Source organism: Pelodiscus sinensis, chromosome 1, assembly GCF_052426305.1.
Source record: "Pelodiscus sinensis isolate ZL-2025 chromosome 1, ASM5242630v1, whole genome shotgun sequence".
In the NCBI taxonomy this organism is placed as follows: Eukaryota; Metazoa; Chordata; order Testudines; family Trionychidae; genus Pelodiscus; species Pelodiscus sinensis.
Window position 1 is genome coordinate 46,668,305 of NC_143052.1, and position 21,287 is coordinate 46,689,591.

General features: G+C 43.6%; 1 long non-coding RNA gene across 2 annotated transcripts in view; it reads left to right on the forward strand.

Moving 5' to 3' along the window:
* The window catches only part of LOC112545693 (uncharacterized), a 51,143-nt gene that overhangs the window by 26,085 nt on the left and 3,771 nt on the right, over positions 1-21,287 (forward strand). For both annotated transcript variants that reach the window (XR_003089232.3, XR_016348667.1), the window contains exon 2: positions 14,140-14,225. This is a non-coding gene — a long non-coding RNA (uncharacterized LOC112545693). The remainder of the gene's footprint in view (positions 1-14,139; positions 14,226-21,287) is intronic.

The following is a 21,287-nucleotide window of genomic DNA, read 5'->3' on the forward strand; positions in this document are numbered from 1 at the left end:
TGGACCTGACTGGTCCCAGATGAGGAATTTTTGTTTCAGGGGAGGTCATTTCAGGGCTCCTGGTCCCGTCCCCACCCCGTCCCCTGTCCCCACTAGGCTTCTTTGCACCTCTATCCCCTGCAACCCAACTGAGCTGCCCACCCCGGCTGGTTCCCTGCACCTCCCCCAAAACCATCCCCCACAATCGAAGGGAGCGCAGCACCAGTTCCCTGCAGCCCCTCACAGCCCAGCTGAACTGCCCGTCTGTTCTGCATGCCCTCCCCCATCCACCTCAGCCCAGTTGAGCCCTGCACTGGTTCCCTGCATGCCTCCTCCACAGCACAGCTGAGCCCCGTTTCCCTGCACTTCCTCCAAGCCCCACAAAACTGCTGAGCCAAGAGGTGATTCCCTGCCCCTCACTCCCCTTGAGTCTAGCCACGGTTTCCAGCACCTTCCTCCTCCTGCAGCCAAATTGAGCTCTGAGCTCCACACACACACACACCTCACCCAACAACCCAGCCCAGCTCCCTGGACCTCCCCACTCTGCAACCCAGCTGAGATCAATTTCCCTGCACCTTCCCCCAAACCATGCAGACATGCTGAGCCAGTGCTGATTCCCTGCCTCTGCAGACTTGTAAATTTCAAAAATAGCAACCGTCCAGGAAAATGCAAATCAAGCACAAGATATTTAAATCCCAGGCTTGATTTGCAACTTCGAATGCCTACATTAGCCTCCCTAGTTCGAACTAGGGGGCTAGTGTAGACATACCCTGAGAGTCTGAGTAACAAAAGGGATAGATGTTAGATTAAGGCAGACCATACTCTAGAAACATAAGCTTATTTTCCGTTACTACAAGTAATCCAAGATGTGTTTACCTAGTTTAACTCTGCTCAAGTATAAAACTAGAAATGTTCTCAGCTTTTATTTTAATTTGGTTTTCTCTTTCTTTTAAGTCTTGTTTTTAAGAAGATTTTGGTTCTCAAGTGTACTGAGGTAAAATCATTGTATTGAATCCTCAAAGGGAAGGATACTTGTTGACTTTGGTGAGATGCATAGCAGGAGAAAACATGATTATCTATCTAAGAGCAATTTATTGAGAACACCTTCTTAGAAGTACCACCTTGATACTGAAACAAAATACAGGACTATGTAGCACTTTAAAGACTAACAAGATGGTTTATTAGATGATGAGCTTTCGTGGGCCAGACCCACTTCCTCAGATCAAATAGTGGAAGAAAATAGTCACAACCATATATACCAAAGGATACAATTTAAAAAATTGCCTTTTTTTAATTGTATCCTTTGGTATATATGGTTGTGACAATTTTCTTCCATTATTTGATCTGAGGAAGTGGGTCTGGCCCACGAAAGCTCATCATCTAATAAACCATCTTGTTAGTCTTTAAAGTGCTACATAGTCCTGTATTTTGTTTCAGCTACACCAGACTAACACGGCTACATTTCTATCACCACCTTGATACTGACTATGATCAGCAGAGGAAGTGGGAAAGTTGGTGCACTATATGAAGTCATAGGAATAAGGTGCTGAAGGTTACAGAGAAGCCTTAGAAGAAATGCTGTAGTCATGTTGGTAAGAAGAGGTCAGAACATGCTGCTTGGGGATAAGGTGGAAGATGAGGACATACAGATGACTTGGTCTTGTTTGCACAATTGGAAGTCTGACATGTCCCTGCATAGAGGGGATGCAGCCAAAGGCTACTTGCCAAAATTCCATCATTTTAGTTAACCAGAAACCATGCTAAAAATAGGCTGAAACCCTAGAGAGGCTTATTTGTGCTGAAAACTGACCTTCCGGTGAATTCTTTCTCTCTCTTCATCTCAATTCTTCTCATGCCACACATAGTACCAACAGTTTTGCCAAAGATGTATCCAGTAAAACCTATTTGAAGTGCCCCATAAATCAGCATCCTCAGGATACAAGATCTTTGAGCATATTAAAGCATGGGGCCTGCCAGCAGCATTTGAGTTTCATTCAGTTCTTTGGACTAGTGATACCATCTAGGCTGCAATCACATTGACTAATTACTGGGTAAGAATGGCTTGTATTGTTCAGTAATTATATAACCCCTTGCAAACCTACCGGGGGACAAGTAGATTAAACTCTCAATGTAGAACACTAAGCTGGAATTTCCTGATAGGATTTTTATTTTGTTTTTAAATGGAGAGCTCTGTGTTTTACTTAAACAAGGCACAGCCTTGAGACTAGATCCTCAGCTGCTAATATCGTTCCCCTTATTTTGCTGGAGTTAAAGATCTGGGCCTCATTAGCCACAGACCTACACCATGTTAGTGCTAAGTTACATATGGACCCATTCACAAAAAAGATAAAATTGCCCAAGACAATACATTACTGAGAAGACTTGATTAGGGAGAAAGACACTGTAGAGATAGACATCGGAGCAGAAAAAGTATGGAAGTTGTAATTAACAGGCAGAATTAAAGGCAATGGCCAATTTGCAAATGTTTCTGATCAAAGAGATGTACAATAATAATAGTAATAATAATAATAAAACTAATTGACTCACCTCAATTGAAAAAATGTAAATGAGGGGAAAATGTACCAAAGTAAATGCATTAAGCATGATTATAAGCTCTGTGCTCCATGTCAAACAACTGCATATGCTAAAAGATTTCAAAGAAATCTTTTCCAGGGAAAATATAAATAGCAAATGTCTAAAGCATTTATTTTCCTTTTCTCATTGGTGCTTTGGAAACACAGTTACCAGAAAAGATGAACCTGTAGGTCAAATGCATGAGAGAGAGAGAGAGAGAGAGAGAGAGAGAGAGAGAGAAATAAGGGAACTTTGATAAAGATTCATGAATTAGGCTATGTCTAGACTACACAGTTTTTCCAGGACACTAGAGGTATTCTGGAAAAACTGTTCCATGTCCAGGGAATGTGTTTGATCTTCTGCTTTCTCTGCGGAAGAGCAAATGTGCTCTTTCAGAAATCCCTGTATTCCTCAAATAAGGTGGCTTCCGAAAGAGTGTTTTTTTCTGATATTTGGCACAGTCAAGAGTGGCCAAATGTCGGAAAAGCCTCTTCCAAAAAAAAAAAAAAAAAAAAAAAAAGAAGCAGTGTACACCTAGCGTTAGTGGTGAGCAGTAATGAATTAGCCTATGTCACAATATAACAGTTGTTTGATTCACATCTGCCCATTTCTCCTGGCTGAACCATAGCTTTTGCTATCCCAGAACATTTAACCAAAGCTTTAATATTATAACAGTTCTTTGGTCATGTTGGAATTCATGGTTATCATCACTGTGCTACATTGTGAGCTCCTAAGAACTTGATGGTGACAGCAAAGCCCCCAGGTTTAAAAGCACTGGCCGCAACCTTCTGAGCTAAAGAAAACTTTTATTATCTGTTAGAAGAATAGGGTCTATGACACAAATTTGAGCAATTCTGATTTTATCCGTCAAAGGGCACACATGAACTCCAATTTGTTATGGCATTTCATCTTGAATATTAGTTTTCCTTTCCAAGAATTCTGATTTAAGTATGAGAACTTGTCTCTGAATGTATTGTATGTATATGGAAGAATCTCTCATCAAGTTATGTACATTACTTTACAAATTTCCTGAAAATACCACTTCCTTGAAAAGCATATGTGATAGCTTAAGGCAAGATCCTTGGAAAGCCAGGACAATGGGAATATGTCCATCATAGTTGAGATCATGGAGCAGCATGTTCCATGGATCTTTCACCCTTAATTGGAGAACAAACTGTAGTTCATCTCATGATTTGTCTACCAAATAGCATTGTGATGTGTGAAGACAAAGCAATGCTTTGGAACAGCCAAGTCATCTTTTAACTGTCTGGGAGGCAGACCTGAACCTTTTATGGAGACAGGCCCTACTTAATCTGAATGTCTTGAAAGTCCCAATTGTCTTGTCCTTGAACAATTGGAGGTTCCATTTTTTTCCTGATCCTCCCAATCCTGCTCTTATTTCTCACAAATCATTTCCCTGCTACCCAGATCTGTGGGCACATAGAGCAGCAGGTACCAGTCATAGGGTATGTCTAGACTGCATCCCTCTGTCAACAGAGGGATGCATATTAGGCATGTTGACATTGCAAATGAAGTGGGGATTTAAATATCCTGTGCTTAATTTACATAAAGATGGCCTCCGTTTTTGCCAACTCAGCACTTTGTCTGCAAAAAGCAGCGGTCTAGAGGAGGATCTGTCGAGAAAGAAAGCCTTTTTTGACAGATCCCTTATGCCTCCTGCACGGGATATTTAAATCCCCGCTTCATTTGCAATGTTGACCTGCCTAATCTGCATCCCTCTGCCAACAGAAGGATGCAGTCTAGACATACCCATACTGACTAATACCCGAAGTGCAGAAGTACTCTGTGTAGGTGCATCAGGTATACTTTTCCTTGATATAGTTTGCTGCCAGCAAACCCATCCCAGGGCAGCACAGCAGAGAAACAATTAAAGGGTTTGGTCACTAGCACCTTATATCTAGTGTAGCATTTACACTTGTGCAAAGTCAGTGTCCGTATGCTCTTTCTGATTTGGTAGCATGTAATGCTCACTTTGCACAGATGTAAATGTACACAAGTTACCAGGCCATGAAGAATCAGAATGTGCAGCACAGGGAAACATATATGAGATAGATGTCTCTTTCTTCACGCCTGCCCCTGCTACCACAAGGGGGAAATAGCTGTCCCAGTTCCTATCTCTGGCCATTTGCTGCCTCCCTGTGGTCAGTATAGAGTATAACTGTCCCTCCTAGCAGAACCCTCCCTTTTCATTTTATGAGAAACAATCACATTCTCGGCACATCCTATTACCTTTAGCCCAACAAAACCCTGACCTTGTTTTAAGTTATGATAAGAGGAAGCTGCATAACAAATTTAGTGGTCCTAGTGTTTACCATTTAGGAGGAGTTCTTGAACAAACAGATTCATGGATGGACAGACACATAAACTCTCTCAAATATATAGTGGATATAATGTAATATATATTTGGGCACTCAGTTTAAGTGGTGAAGGTACAGTTTTCTGGGTACACTGGCTACCTAAACTTTTGGCTTCCTCCCTTTACTACAATATTCAATATGCTGCTAACCTCTTGTAGCAACATGGTTATTTTCAAATTCCATTCTTCTTTCCATTAACCAAATTCTGTTTTCAGTTACACTGTGTAAATCTGGGCTAACTGCACTGATTTCAGTAGGATTACCCTGGCTTTACATAGGTGTTCCTGGAAAAAAAAAATGTGACCCTTTATGTCTAATGGTAAATAAAGAATATATAGGACAGAATTTTTTTCAGAGGTAATCCAGTCACAACAATGGTATGTTTTACAATATTCCATACCATGCTATTGAGGGCAGTTGCAGTTGTGTTGTTATTATTCCTTATTTTGCAGCATGCACTTACTATACGCATCTAATTTTGTAGCTTTTAAAATGTAAGTATAAAGGTATATATTTATACCCAGCTTCTACCTTGACCTAACCAAAGATCATTTTAAACATGTATGCCTTCATCAGGCAATGCAAGGATACAATATTGTATTTATGACTCAATTTTTAAAATGGTGTATTCATATTATTATTCCCACTCTCCTGCTGCAATTACAAAAGCTAGCATGACAAAAGGAAAAAAATGTTAAGCTGGATATAGTCAGTCAACTTAGCACAATTTGTAGAATTCTGAATTTCCTAAAGATTAATAGTACTTGTTTGTCAGAATGTAAAATTACTTCTTATGACGTGTTTAATTACATATTTTCAAAACTTTCTACGCCAAAAAACATGACAATAATTAATACCTAATGGTATAAACATCACTGCTTTTGCAGTTGCCTAGCAACCAACTACAGTAGGCCTGTCAGCTTACTAAGGGGAACTCAAATAAATGAAAGAGAAAGGTTCATTTCTTGTGGAGATGGGTGAGAGGCAGCTTTGTTCTGGACAAGCTTGTTCAGGTTATTTTCTAGAGTGACTTTACTAAGTCAAATCTCCCTTGTGGTCTAGCATGTATTAATGTCTTTCAGCCATGCTGAAAGGAAACAAGATGGTCTGTGAAATAACCTGTAATTGAATTAAACAATGTTATTTTTACACTTTACAAGAGCTTTATGATTAGAAATACAATAGTAGGATTGTGGTTGCTCACAATTCATAATACAGTATTGCAATGCAATGTATTTTCCCAAAGAGGCCGTTCTTGTGGGTTCACTTCTAGTTCCAATGAGAATGGTTTTCCTCTCGCCCTAGACATGAAGAGGATTGATTTCTTGTGCAGTGGTCTTAACCCTTTGCCAAATCATAAATTTGAGTTTTAAAATGGGTTTTCTTTAAAGCTAGTGCAACAATTTCTGACACCTCAACTGCAAAGAGAGTATGAACTGCAACAAATCTCACGGAAAAGTGCTTTCTTCCAGCTGCAAAAGCATGAGTTCATAGTGTCATTTATTTTGTCTAGGAAAGTATTAGTTAATTTCCAGTGCAAGTTCTTTTTCTTGGCACTGGGGCATCTAATTCCCAGTCTATTCAATTTAGCTTTTTAGACAGATGGTGTACTGAATAAACCAAGGGACTGGGAATCCGTACTCCTGGCTTCTTATCTCAGTTGTTGCTGCTATAAGCTGCATTGTCTTGAGCAAGTCATTTAGCCTTCCTGGGTCTTGGTATTCCACATCTAAATAATGGCTCACATATCTGACTAAAAAGTGTGTTATGAGGCTTAATTAATGAACAGAGTGCTTTGAAATCCTTTCAGGAAAGGTGCTAGATATATATTTCTGAATATACTCAGTTTAAAATATTTAACATTAATTGAATTATTGATAAACTAGGCAAATATAACTTAGATAAATTGCCAAGGGAGGTGGTGGAATCTCCCTCTCTGGAGATATTTAAGAACAGGTTAGATAGACATCTGTCAGGGATGGTGTAGATGGAGCTTGGTCCTGCCTTGAGGGCGGGGGGCTGGACTCAATGACCTCTTGAGGTCCCTTCTAGTCCTATTATTCTATGATTCTATGAATCTTGTATATGGTAGTTAGTATTATAACAAAAGTGCTGAACTTATGCTAACATACTTCTTATTCCCAAACTAGTGGTATTCTGTCTTCCTGGCTCTGCCTGCACAGAAAGGTTTTTTAGACATGGACTTTTCTAGGTACCCAACTTTTAGGCATCTAAAAAGTATAGGAACAATGATATATTCCACAAAACCTCACTTTGAATGCTTAGGTTCCGTATACAACGAATGGGGAGAGACAGGCACCTAATAATGTATACCCTAGGCAGGGAGCTGTCTAAAGTAGCCAACAGGAGATGGTGATGAAAGGGGTGTGTCCTAAGGTGCCCCTCCTCCCCATATACACACTTAAGTGTGGACTGCATGGAGATACCTATCTCTGTTAGTGATCCACAACAAGGAAACTCTTTCTTGGAGTCAAGTGGCTTATGCATAAGCTGTTTCTTCTGAGAATAAATTAGGTGTCTGCCACATCACAACTAGAGGAGGAAGTGCCATTACATCCCACCTTAATCCAGTAGTTAGAGCAGGAGTGGGCAAATACCAGCCTATGGACTGGATCAAGTCTGCAGGGTTAGCTTCTGGTGGGCGCCCACTGCTATATTTACATACACGGCTACAGGTACCATTTGGCCTGTTGGCTGCGGATCATTGTTCCTGACCAATGGGAGCTGCAAGAAGTGGTGTCCCACTCCGTTCCATTTCCTGCTGTTCCCATTGGATGGGAACAGTGATCTGTGGCCAACAGAAGCTATGATTGTTGGTCGACCTGTAGCCGTTCAGGTAAATATAGTGCTGGTGGCCTGTTAGGGGTTAATTCTGGCAAACCGCCACCATGTGGTGCAAAATGAGTTCAGACTAGCTACAGGCATAAAGGGAAACAAGAAGACATTCTATAAATGTATTAGAAGCAAGAGGAAGACCAAGGACAGGATAGGCCCATTGCTCAGTGAGGAGGGAGAAACAGTAACAGGAAACTTGGAAATGGCAGAGATGCTTAGTGACTTCTTTGTTTTGGTCTTCACTGAGAAGTCTGATAAAGGAATGCCTAACATAGTGAATGCTAGTGGGAAGGGGGTAGGTTTAGATGATAAAATAAAAAAAATAACAAGTTAAAAATCACCTAGAAAAGTTAGATGCCTGCAAGTCACCAGGGCCTGATGAAAAGCATCCTAAAATACTCAAGGAGCTGATGGAGGTATCTGAACCTTTAGCTATCATCTTTGGAAAATCATGGAAGACAGGAGAGATTCCAGAAGACTGGAACAGGGCAAATATAGTGCCCATCTATAAAAAGGGAAATAAGAACAACCAAGGAAACTACAGAGCAGTCAGTTTAACTTCTGTGCCAGGAAAGATAATGGAGCAAGTAATTAAGGAAATCATCTGCAAACACTTGGAAGATAATAAGATGATAGGGAACAGCCGGCATGGATTTGTAAAGAACAAATCATGTCAAACCAATCTGATAGCTTTCTTTGATAGGGTAACGAGTCTTGTGGATAAGGGAGAAGCGGTGGACGTGGTATACCTAGACTTTAGTAAGGCATTTGATATGGACTCACATGATATTCTTATCAATAAACTAGGCAATAAACTTAGATGGGGCTACTATAAGGTGGGTGCATAACTGGCTGGATAACAATTCTCAGAGGGTACGTCTACACTTGCACCCGAGTTCGAACTAGGGATGCAAATGTAGGCAACCAAAATTGCTAATGAAGCGGGGATTTAATTATCCCGCGCTTCATTAGCATGATCTCGCTGGCGCGTTACTCCACTGAACAGCTGTTTCGAAAGTGAAAGTGCACACCGGGATGCATTAATTTGAGCCAAACACCTTGGTTCGAACTAATGTTACTCCTCAAAAAAAGAGGACAAAAAATGAGTAATGTTAGTTCGGGACGCATTAGTTCGAACCACCCCTTAAGGCAGTGAGTTTGAACTAGGGTGCAAGTGTAGACGTACCCTCTAGTTATTAATGGTTCACAATCCTGCTGGAAGGGCATAACAAGTGGGGCTCCACAGGGGTCTGTTTTGGGACCGGTTCTGTTCAATATCTTCATCAACTATTTAAATATCGGCATAGAGAGTACGCTTATTAAGTTTGCAGATGATACCAAGCTGGAAAGGGTTGCAACTGCTTTGGAGGATAGGGTCATAATTCAAAATGATATGGACAAATTGGAGAAATGGTCTGAGGCAAACAGGATGAAGTTTAATAAGGACAAATGCAAAGTACTCCACTTAGGAAGGGACAATGAGTTTTACACATACTGAATGGGAAGCGACTGTCTAGGAAGGAGTATGGCAGAAAAGGGTCTAGGGGTAATAGTGGACCACAAGCTAAATATGTGTCAACAGTGTGACGCTATTGCAAAAAAAGCAAACATGATTCTGGGATGCAGTAACAGGTGTGTTGTGAGCAAGACACGAGAAGTCATTTTCCACTCTACTCTGCGCTGGTTAGGCCTCAGTTGGAGTATTGTGTCCAGGTTCAGTTCCCCACTGAGGCAGAAAAGAGAGAATGCTCTGATCACTAAGCAATGGGCTATTTCAGTGTGGGGATACATTGGCTCTCTATTAAAGCTGTTATACAGTGTATAAGTGCTTACAGAGTCATTAAGACAGTGAGAATGATTGTATTACCTAGTGGCTGTGGCAACCAGTGAGGAGGTGGTAGACCCAGATTCAACCCCATCTACTCTAATTGGTCTTAATTATTTATCCACAATGGAACAGCTTCAACAAGAAAGATCAAGGGAGATTTTCTACATCAGAATTTCCCATAACTCAGGGTACATCTACATAGCAGCGTTATTTCAAAATAATGTTGAGCTGGAGGACTTCTTACTCTAACTCCTGTAATCCTCATTTTACCAGAAGTAAGGGAAGTCAAAGCAAGTGTTCTTCCTTTGACTTCCTGCTGTGTAGACAGTGCCAAAATCCAAGATAAGCTATTTCAACTTCAGCTACGTAGTTGCTGCAGTTGAAGCTGCGTATCTTAATTCGACTTTTGCTCTGATGTGTTGACTATGGTGAGAGGTAAGTGTGACGTAGTGGAGATTTTGTCCACTCTTGTAGCCACTCGCTGTATTGACTTTGGTTTTGCATTCACTGTTTGCTTTGTTGTACTATATGTGATTCTACCATCCTGTGCTGTTCTGGAGTGACTCTGTGCGTGTGTATTCCTCAGTTTCTCTGGGCACTGCAGCACTATCTGGAGGAGAAGGGGGAGGCTGGGCATAACTCATTGTGGAAGTCATATCCTGAGGACCATGTGACAGCAAATAACTCCTGGAGCCTGGAAGCAAGACAAAGCAGGAGGCGGGACTCTCTGAGTGCGGTGAGCAGTGGCTGTGAGTATGAGTTAGTTGTTGGCTGGCTGGGAGAGCAGGGAGCGTAGCTAGTTTCACGAGGCTTAAGGGATCAATCAGAAAAGGCTTCCTCAGCCGACCGATCCACGTCTAGACTACCACGCTGTACCGGATCAGCTGATCATCGGCACAGTGCGGCGGCCATGTTTATTTTAATTAAGCGGGGATTATTTAAATCCCTGTTTCTTTGTCTCTGCTGGGTAAACTAGTTAACATGGCTCCGTCGATGGAGCCATGTAGTCTAGACATACCCACAGGCTGTGTCTAGACTGGCATGATTTTCCGCAAATGCTTTTAACAGAAAAGTTTTTCCGTTAAAAGCATTTGAGGAAAAGATTGTCTAGATTGGCAGGGACACTTTTCCGCAAAAACACTTTTTGCGGAAAAGCGTCCGTGCCAATCTAGATGTGGTTTTGCACAAGAAAGCCCTGATCGCCATATTCACCATCGTGGCTTTTTTGCACAAAACAGTTTTTAGCTGTCTACACTGGCCCTCTTGCGCAAAAGCATTTGCGCATGATGGCTTTTTCCTGAGCGGGAGCAGCATAGTATTTGCGCAAGAACACTGACAATCTTACATTAGATCGTCAGTGTTCTTGCAGAAATTCAAGCGGCTAGTGTAGACAGCTGGCAAGTTTTTGCGCAAAAGCAAGTGCTTTTGCAGAAAAACTTGCCAGTCTAGACAGAGCCACAGAGTCTACACTGACACTACACTGCCCTATCTACATTGACCTAAGTACTATGCCTCTTCTGGCCATGGATTTATTAGTGAGGGACTTACATTGGCTGGAGCAACACTGCAGTATAAATGCTTAAAGAGTTAGATCAATATATGCTGTCTTATGTTGACCTAACTCTGTAGTATACGTCTGACCTTAGATGCTGCGGGACCTTTTACCCTAAAAATGTAGGTGACAAGTGAATTTAGGGGTTTACAGAGCTCACTAGGGATATGGCTACACTACAAGACTATTTCAAAGTAAGTTATTTTTGGAATAATAGCTCCCAAAATAACTATTTTGAAATAGCACGTCCAAACTACAGGGAAACCTTGAAATTAGTCTGAGGCAGGCTCCCCTACGGTGGATGCACTACCTCAGTTTAGAGCCCCAGGAAGCACTGGGGAGTAATTACTTTGAATGGCCCTGGGGAGGAGCTATTTTGAAATAGCAGCAGTGAAGTGTCTACACTATCACTATTTTGAAATTTTGAAATAGGAATTATTCCTTGTGAAATGAGGGTTTATTATTCCAGAATAAGAAGCCTGATATTTCAAAATAATTTTGAAATAATGGGCTTGCTGTATGGATTCTCACCTTGTTATTTTGAAATAACATGAGTAGTGTACACGTGCCCTGGGAGTCTTGTGAATTGCAGTGGAACCTAACCCACGGTATGTCTACACTACAGCACTAATTTGAACTGACTTAATTCGAATTAGTGCATCTAGACCTAAAAACTAGTTCGAATTAGCATTTTGTTAATTCGAACTAGCATGTCCACACTGAGTGGACCCTGAACCGAGGTTAAGGATGGCCAGAAGCAGTGCCGGCAGGGCATCAGGTTAGAACTTAGAGCGTGGAGCTGCTGTCTCAGGCTAGCCAAGGGCTGTGCTTAAAGGGACCCGACCCCCACCCCAGACAGACAGTTCTCAGGGGTTCCCCTGTCGCTTGTCTAATTCGATGAGGGACAGCAAAGCAGTCCTGGCTTGGAGTGCCCTGAATGCCCACACTCGGCACATCACAGCACTCGGCCATCAGCCCGGCTGCACTTGCCGCAGGCTGCCATCCAGGGGGGAGGGTCTCCAATCGGGGGGAGCTGCAGGAGAGCTTCCACCCCGAGGAGCCCGCAGGGCCACCCCAGTCCTCCCCATCGGGGGCTCGTGCCCCATTCCTCTCTCACCTCCTTCCACTTACCCCTCCCTAGCCCCCCTTCGTGATGTACAAAATAAAGGACATGTGTATTCAAAAATAGAAACTCTCTTTATTGAACAAAACTCGGGGAGACTGGGAAAAGGAGGTGGGAGAGGGGACGAGAGAGGGTGGAAGAGGAGAGGACAACTAAAATGATCAGGGGTTTGGAACAGGTCCCATATGAAGAGAGGCTAAAGAAACTGGGACTTTTCAGCTTAGAAAAGAGGAGACTGAGGGGGGATATGATAGAGGTCTATAAAAGCATGAGTGGGGTGGAGAGGGTACATAAAGAAAAGTTCTTCATTAGTTCCCATAATAGAAGGACTAGAGGACACCAAATGAAATGAATGGGTAGCAGGCTTCAAACCAATAACAGAAAGTTCTTCTTCACAAAGCAAATAGTCAACATGTGGAACTCCTTGCTGCAGGAGGCTGTGATGGCTAGAACTAGAACAGAGTTTAAAGAGAAGTTAGATAAATTCATAGAATCATAGAATTATAGGACTGGAAGGGATCTCGAGAGATCATCGAGTCCAGCCCCCCGCCCTCAAGGCAGGACCAATTCATGGAGGCTGGGTCCATGGAGTGGTATTAGCCAGGGGATAGAAATGGTGTCCCTGGCCTCTGTTTGTGGAAGGCTGGAGATGGGTGGCACGAGACAAATGGCTTGGTCATTGTCTTCGGTCCATCCCCTACAGGGTAGCTGGTGTTGGCCGCTGTCGGCAGACAGGCTACTGGGCTAGATGGACCTTTGGTCTGACCCAGTATGGCCGTTCTAAGCTCAGGGCTCAGGGTCAGGGATCTCATTGGACCACCTTGATTTTCATGCAAACCTGCTCCTGGGTGGCCAGGCTGGCAGCTATCCTGCCCTAGATGGCCACTTTCCTGTGCCTAGTGCGGAGGTCGTGGATGAGGTCCACGATCTCCACACTAGACCAGGCGGGTGCCCGCCTCTTGCAGCACCAGGCAGGCTCCCAGGAGCCACCAGCTTGGTCCCGGGATGAGGCGGAGGGCTGGGTGGCAGCGGGTGGCTGGCTCATGCCATGCCAGGTGCAGGGTCTGCTGGCTGGGTGCTGGCAGGCTTGCACCTGGCACGGGCACCGTAGCCAGACCATGCCCCTTTAAGGGCTCCAGGGCCAGGAGGGGGACAGAAGAGTTTCCCTGGTGGTGCCCAGAGTGGCCACCAGGGAAAGCTGGGAAGGGCTAGCCTCCCACTAGTTCGAATTAAGTGGCTACACTGCCCTTAATTCAAACTACTTAATTCGAACTAGGTGTTAGTCCTCGTAGAATGAGGTTTACCTAGTTCAAATTAAGCACTCTGCTACTTTGAATTAAGTTCGAACTAGCGGTTTGTATGTGTAGCGCCTATCAAAGTTAATTCTAACTAACGTCTGTTAGTTCAAATTAACTTTGTAGTGTAGACATACCCCCAGGGATTTAAACATATAAATCCCAGGTTTAAGTGCCTAAGTACCTTGTGGATCTGGGCCTTAGTGCTTTGAGAATCTTTTTTTTTTAATTCTGTATGTACCTGCAAATATCCATGTATACTGCTATTTAAGTACAAGTTACTCTGCAGAGCTCTGTTGACTTGCTAGTTTTACCCAGCACAGACATTTGTGGAGAGATTTTTCAAAGACAAAAAGGGCTGTTAAGTGCCCAACTCACCAAAAATCCATGAGAATTTGGAGACTAACTGCTCCTTAAGCCTTATAAAATATTTCTCTTTAGTTTTGGATGCTCTTGTAACAACCAGATAGTTCCCACTTTCAGTAATTTAACCCTATTATAACATAGAAGATTCCTAGTACCAAAGATCTGACCTACGGTATGTCTACCTACAGCAGGGATGGCCAACGTGAGGCTCGCAAGTTGCAAGCAAAAAGCTGCAGCTCCTGAAGGAACCGGGATGGAATCTGGAACTGCTCAGGTCAGCTGCTCTCACGGCCAGGCCACTGTGAGCCGCATGCATGCTCACGGCCCACAGCATTCCGCTCACAGCCCCCAGCGCACTACGTCATATCCTGCACGTGCTGGCCGGGTCTCACACAGCATCCCAGCCTGCACATGCTAGCAGCCAGCCGCTGAATACAGGCAGCGGCAGAGGACAGCAGCTCTGGGACCAGGCCATAAAGTTGGAGGGGCGGGAGAAATGCCTAGCTCTGGAGAAGGGGAGGGGAATTGGGTGGGGGGGATGGTGCGCATGGTGTCCCAGATGCAGCGCAGTGGCTCTGGCTCCAAGACCTGAGCATAAGGTTGGAGGGGAGGGGGATTGGGTTACAGCAGGGAGGGGAAGTGTTGGCTCTGGGGAAGGGAAGGGGAGGGGGATTGGGTTGCGCACAGCATCCTGGCCAGCTCATACTTAAAGCCAGCCGCTCAGCACACATGCCCCAGTGCCGTGTGAGGTTAGAGCGGGGGAGAGAGGATTGGGTTGGGGATATGTATGCCTGGCTTTGGGGAAGGGGAGGAGAAGGGGATTGGGGTAAAGCATGGGGGGTGGGTGCCTGGCTCTGGAGAAGGGGAGGGGGACTGGGTTAGAGCATGCTGCTCTCTCCCTCCTCAAACTGCTTGCACACTTCCTGAAATGCCGGGTCTGCTTTCGAAAGAGGCTTGCAGTCTAGACGTAGTTAGAGTGAAGAGCCAGGGCAAAGTTGTTAACAAAAAAACAAAACAAAAAAAGCTTCCGTAGGATGGTGTACTAGCACCTATTTTCCCCCAGTGCGGCTTTTTTTTTTTTTTTTTTTTTTTTTTTTTGCTCAAAAACTCTTGGGGGCTGCAAGCAGATTTCAGAGGGGTCCACCAAGAATGGCCAGCATTAGACTCAATAGAAACTAGGGCCAAAAAGCTGAAGTCTCACCATGTAGGATTGCAGCCCACAGCCCTGAGCTCCAGCACTTGGGGCTGAAGCCAAAGCCTGAGCATCTTAGCTTCCCAATGCTCCTTGTGGTGTGCGGACCCAGGCAATTGCCTTGCGTCCAACTCCTTAAAGCTGAGCCTGGCTTTTATATGGAGAAAAACAGTTGTGGCATTGGTGAACTGTGAAGTTTTTATAGCATGTTGGCAGGGCCTCAGAAATAAAACGTTTGAGAAGCCCAGTGTAGATATGTTTACAGCAACAGAAGGGTTTTTTTTCCATCAATGTAGTTAATTCACCTCTGAAGGAAGTGGCAGTTAATGGAATAATTCAGCTGTTGACCTAGCTGCATCTACAGTGGGGCTTAGGTCAACCTAAGAAGATCACACAGGGCATGTCTGCATTAAGAAATTATTTTGAAAGAACTTATTTTGAAATAATAACTTCCAAAATAACAAAATCAAAATAGTGTGTCCACACTACAGGGAAGCCTTGAAATTAGTTTGAGGCAGGCTCCCTTAATGTGGACATGCTACCTCAACTTAGAGCCCCAGGAAGCACTGAGGAGTAATTAATCTGAATGACTCTGGGGAGTAATTATTTCGAAATAGCAGCAATGAAACATCCATACTACCGTATTTCAAAATAAGCGCTATTCCTCGTGGAAAGCAGGAGTTATTTTGAAATAAGTGCCCTGTTATTTTGAAATAATGGGGTTGATAGTGTAGACATTGTTTGCTATTTTGAAATAAAGTGAGTTATTTCAAAATAACTCCCTAGTGTTGACCAGGGCACAGGGTGGGTGCAAAGTTTTTTCACAGTTCTGAGCAATGTAATTATGTTGATCTAATTTTTCAGTGTAGACCAGACTGAGTTAATTACCAATAAGAAATGTAATTTGAGGCTTAAATTCTGATACACGTATGTTGGTGAAAACCTTTGAGACATTGCAGATTTTTACCAGCATAACTGAAAACAGAATCTTGCTTAAGACCCCTACTTCTAAGAACTTAAAATCAGTGGATATTGAATTTCTCACTTAATCTCACACATTCTTGTTAGTTGCTCTTCCTGTGAATAAACACACGAAGGGTATATCTACACTGCAGTGTTATTTTGAAATATCTTATTTTGAAATAGTTATTCGAAATAATGTGTATACACACAAAATGCATTTCGAAATAGTGTTTTGCTATTTCAAAATAGCGCGTTCACACTGACTGGACTCTGAATCACATGTAAGGCTGGCCGGAACCAGGTCCGGCAGGGCATCAGGTCAGGAGTTACTTGTGTGGCTGCTGCCTGAGGCTGTGCTTAAAGGGATCCCCCCTGGACAGCCGATTCTCAGCTTTCCATACTTGCTTGACTACCTCGATAAGGGACAGCAAAGCATTTTGTCTCTGCGTGCTCTGATTGCCCTTACTCGGGACACCATAGCACTCTGCAACATGGAGCCAGAGCTGCCCCTGGACACCATGGTGCTTCTCATGGATGTGTTGCTGCAAGCCTTGCTACGCTTTCTTCAGGCTGCCATCCGGGAGGTCCATTGGGGGGCTGTCAGTATCCAGGAGGCCCTGCGAGAGAGCTTCCACCCTGAGGAGCACTAAAAGCCTCCTTTGTCTGCCCCACTGGGGGCTTGTGCCTCATTCCTCCCTCACGTCCTTCCACTTACCCGTCCCTAACCTCCCTTCCTGATGTCAAATTAAATACATGTATTTTCATGAACACAAACTCTCTTTATTTAACAAAACTGGGGGGGAGGTAGGGAACGAAACTCTCGTGAGTCTGGGGAAAGGAAGCAGGAGAGGGGAAAAGAGAGGGTGGGAGAGGGGAGGGGGAAACCTAGAAGAAGGGAGCTGGAAGGCAGAAGCAAGGGGAAGAAGAGGGGAAGAGAGGGGAGGGGAAGATCAGGGCTCAGGGTTGGGGGTCTCGCCGGACCAACTTGATTTTCATGCAAGCCTGCTCCTGGGTTCACATGTGGCCTTTGATGGCCAGGCTGGCAGCTATCCTGCCATAGACAGCCACATTCCTCCATCTAGTGAGGAGATCATGGACGTTGGGGGCATCCCCTCCAAACCTGAATAAGGTCCATGATCTCCAGCCTGGACCAGGAAGGCGCCCACCTTCTCCGGACTCTGTCAGGCACCTGGGAGCTGGCAGACTGCTCCTGGGAAGCGGTGGAGGGCTGGGTGCCAATGGCTTTCTGGCTCAAGTTTTGGGGCCACTGGGTCAAGGGCAGTGATTGCTGGCTCTAGTCTGGCAGCCTTAGAGCTGGCACAGGCACTGTGGCCAGAGTCAACCCCTCTAAGGGCTCCGGGGAGGGGAGGAGGGAGAGGAGTGTTCTTGGTTGAGGCTGGAGTGGCCACCAGGGCACCCTGGTAAGGCTGGAGGCCCCCTATTTTGATATGAGTCTCTATAGCACACTTATTTTGAAATAGCTATTTCGAATTTGGTGGAATTCCTCGTGGAATGAGGATTACCAAATTCAAAATAAGCGCTCCGCTATTTCAAATTAATTTTGAAATACCAGTTTGGCTGTGTACACGCTAGTAAAGTTATTTAGAAATAACCGCTGTTATTTCAAAATAACTTTGGTGTGTAGACATATCCTAATTTTCTACACCTGTTGAATGGAAAGTTGGTGCAATTTTCTTTGCAATGTAGATCTGTATTTCTCTAACTTATACCTGATATATAACTTTCATCGCTATTTATGTAACCACTGACTTTAGGCTAGGGATTTATGTGTGAGCTGTACCTCTTTCCTTCAGGATCAATCTGGACCCAGATTTTAATTTTCATATGAGAAGTTCAATTTAGCTTATAATCTGCACTACAATTCTATTCCCTTCTTTTTCTGTTATAAATTCTGAGTCCCCCCCTATTTTTCAACTCAAACTCAACTGAAGAAGTGGACTTTGCCCATGAAAGCTCATTATACTATATATATTTTTCTTAGTCTAAACAGTTCCATGGGACTACTCGTTGTTTTTAAAGTTACAGACTAACATGGCTACCCTCTGAGACTTTTAAACTAGTTTATGAAAGAGTAATCCTCCGATTAGTGTAGTATTGATGGAGTTAAGTTTCGAAGTTGGAAATGTAGAAAGTTCACAATACAATAGTTCAATTTCAGTAATGAGCCAGTGCACAGCTTTCATATGGCTGTAAACCTGTTCCGTCACCACTGCAGATGCTGAATTACACCCCTGAGGGAGTAAACTTCCTAGTGATGCTGCTCCATGTCAGCAGCAAGGGAGCTAATTCCCCTGTGCTGTGGTTCTATTGATGGAGCTAATGACCTAGTGAAGTGGTTTTACTTCATTAGTAAGTAAACTTCTCCCTAGTGAAGCATTTCAATACAAACACATTTCATTACCAAGTCCCTAGCATTTTAATCCAAGTGCTAAGGGAGTTAACTCCTTAGTGTGATCAATTCTTCTTGGTAGTCAATTGCTTAAATTCCCTTATGATTTTTATTTGCTCAGCTATACAATTAACTTCTCAATGAAGCTGTTTCATGCAGTGAGTCCTGATTTCCTTAGCACAACATTACAGTCTGCAATGCTGACAGCAAAAATAACCACCATTGCACTGGAATTTGTCCCACAATACATTGGTTCTATTTTGGCAGTACTACACTTTCAGCTTGGCAGGAGGATGGTTAATTGTCCCATTTTGTGGATGGGATGCTTGTGTCCTAGGAATCATTTAAAAAAGCATCCTTTTGTATAATAAAAAGGGAGGAAGGCCAGAAGTCTTAGGGTATGTCTATACTAGCCCCCTAGTTCGAACTAGGGTGGCTAATGTAGGCATTCAAAGATGCAAATGAAGCCCGGGATTTAAATATCCCAGGCTTCATTTGCATCTTCTCAGGCACCGCCATTTTTAAATGTCCCTTAGTCCGAACTCTGTGCCTGCGGCTACATGCGGCACGGAGTAGGTAGTTCAAATTAGGATCTCTAATTTGAACTACCTGTACACCTTGTTCCATGAGGAGTAACGGTAGTTTGAATTAGAGAGCCTAATTTGACCTACCTACTCTGTGCCGTGTGTAGCCGCGGGCACAGAGTTCGGACTAAGGAACATTTAAAAATGGTGGTGCCCGGGAAGATGCAAATGAAGCCCGGGATATTTAAATCCCGGGCTTCATTTGCAACTTTGAATGCCTACATTAGCCTCCCTAGTTCGAACTAGGGGGCTAGTGTAGACATGCCCTCAGGGATTACAATATATTTTTATGGTTTTTAAATGAGGTCCTGCAATAATGTCATCTGACACTCCCTGAGGAAATTTACTCTCCAGTGTAGCAGTCTGAGGGTACTCCTTGGTGCTGCAGATTCCTGCATCATTCCTGCTGGTAAGGGAATAAACTCTTCTAGTCCTGGTAGTTGGAACATTAATTCCCCTGCCATCACCATTATAGCCAACTTGGTCCTAGCAGCATACATTTTTTACTATGTTCAAGGAAAGCCATGTTTTCTGCCTGGAGTTGTTGTTGCCTTTGGAAGCAAATTATTTACCAATTCCTTCTCTTGAAAGCTGTTTGAGGGGTATTTATTCACATACCCTTATTACTGCATTTAACATCCTCTTGTGGGCTTCTTCACATTCCTTACCAATCTGTAGATTGTGTGAGTGAAAAAAAATTAAGGTCTTTCTTTTTCTCGACATTCCGATAGAGCTGACCTCCTACATAACATGTGCCGTAGGACTTCGCTGAATGAATTCCTGCATCATGCCCAATATTTATGCTTGAACATAATTTTACATATTGTTTTTAAAAGAGCTATTTTAGAAAAACATCCAGAATTTCAGATGGACAATCTATCCACAGGTAAATTATTCCAAAGATTGATTATCCTCACTCTGAAAAATATACACCTAATTTCTAGTCTGAATTTGAATTTCAGCTTCTACCTGCTGTTACTGTAATTGTTAGGCTATGTCTACAACACAAAGTTGTCAACTTTAATTACATTGACATGCAGTCACCGCTGTAATTAAAATGCTGTTGCATGTCCACACTTTCCTATATCGGCAGAGTACACCCAAAGTAGCAGCTCTTGCCTCAACACAGAGAGCAATGTATTGAGAAGTACAGTGCAACCCACTGTGCAACTGACCAGGATACTTTGGGAAGGGTTTGCAATGCCTCATGGGGACAGGTCCAGTGTCACATGCTGCAAGTTTCTCAGTGCCATCGTTCCATGGGCATCCTACCAGGTTTCCAGTCACTTTTCACCTGCTTTCATCTGCTCAGCAGTGTTATTTTGATGTTATTCCGAAATAACACAGTGCACATCTACACTACAAGCCTTTACTTCAAAATAATGTCGAGCTGGAGGACTTCTTACTCCAACTCCTGTAACCCTCATTTCACAAGGAGTAAGGGAAGTCAAAGGAAGAGCATTCTTCCTTCAACTTCCTGCTGGGTAGACAGTGCCAAAAGCCGAATTAAGCTATTTCGATGTAAGCTACACGATTGATTTAGCTGAAGTTGCGTCACTTAATTCAACTTTAGCCCTGCTGTGTAGACTTACCCTTGTGAGCCAGCCATCTGTGACAGAAAGCATCCATTGGTCTTAGGTAATGTGCTGAGCATTATGAACACAAGGCTGTAAGAGGAACTCAATGGGGAAAAGGGTCAATACAGAGGGACAGAGGCTATTCACCACCACCTGTGGTATTTTAGATGCTGCTTATAATTATTAGAACTGGGAGCACTGGCTGTTGGGAGTCTGGAAGCACAGGAAACAGGAAGGAGGGGGAAGATGAGCTAGGGCTGAGTGAGAGCTATAGAGGGGAGCAGCAGCAGCTTTGTAATGAGGTTTCACCTTTGTTAAATAAAGGCCTCTTGAAGTTTGTTAGTACCTTCCTTGCATGATACAACACCACCCTGACCATAGCCCCATCCTCACAGAAGCAGTATGCCTGTGGCTCCACACCAGTGGCAACTATTTGCCTCCCTTGGGTTCTGATATGCTGCAGCGCTTTGGTTTTTACATGCCATTGCTGCAAATTTCTATCATAACCGCCTCTTCCTCTCCATGCCGCAAGAAATAGCTAATTCGAAATAAGTGCTGGGTAGACGCTTATTTTGAAATATGGGGCCTCCAGCCCTTCCCAGGGTGCCCT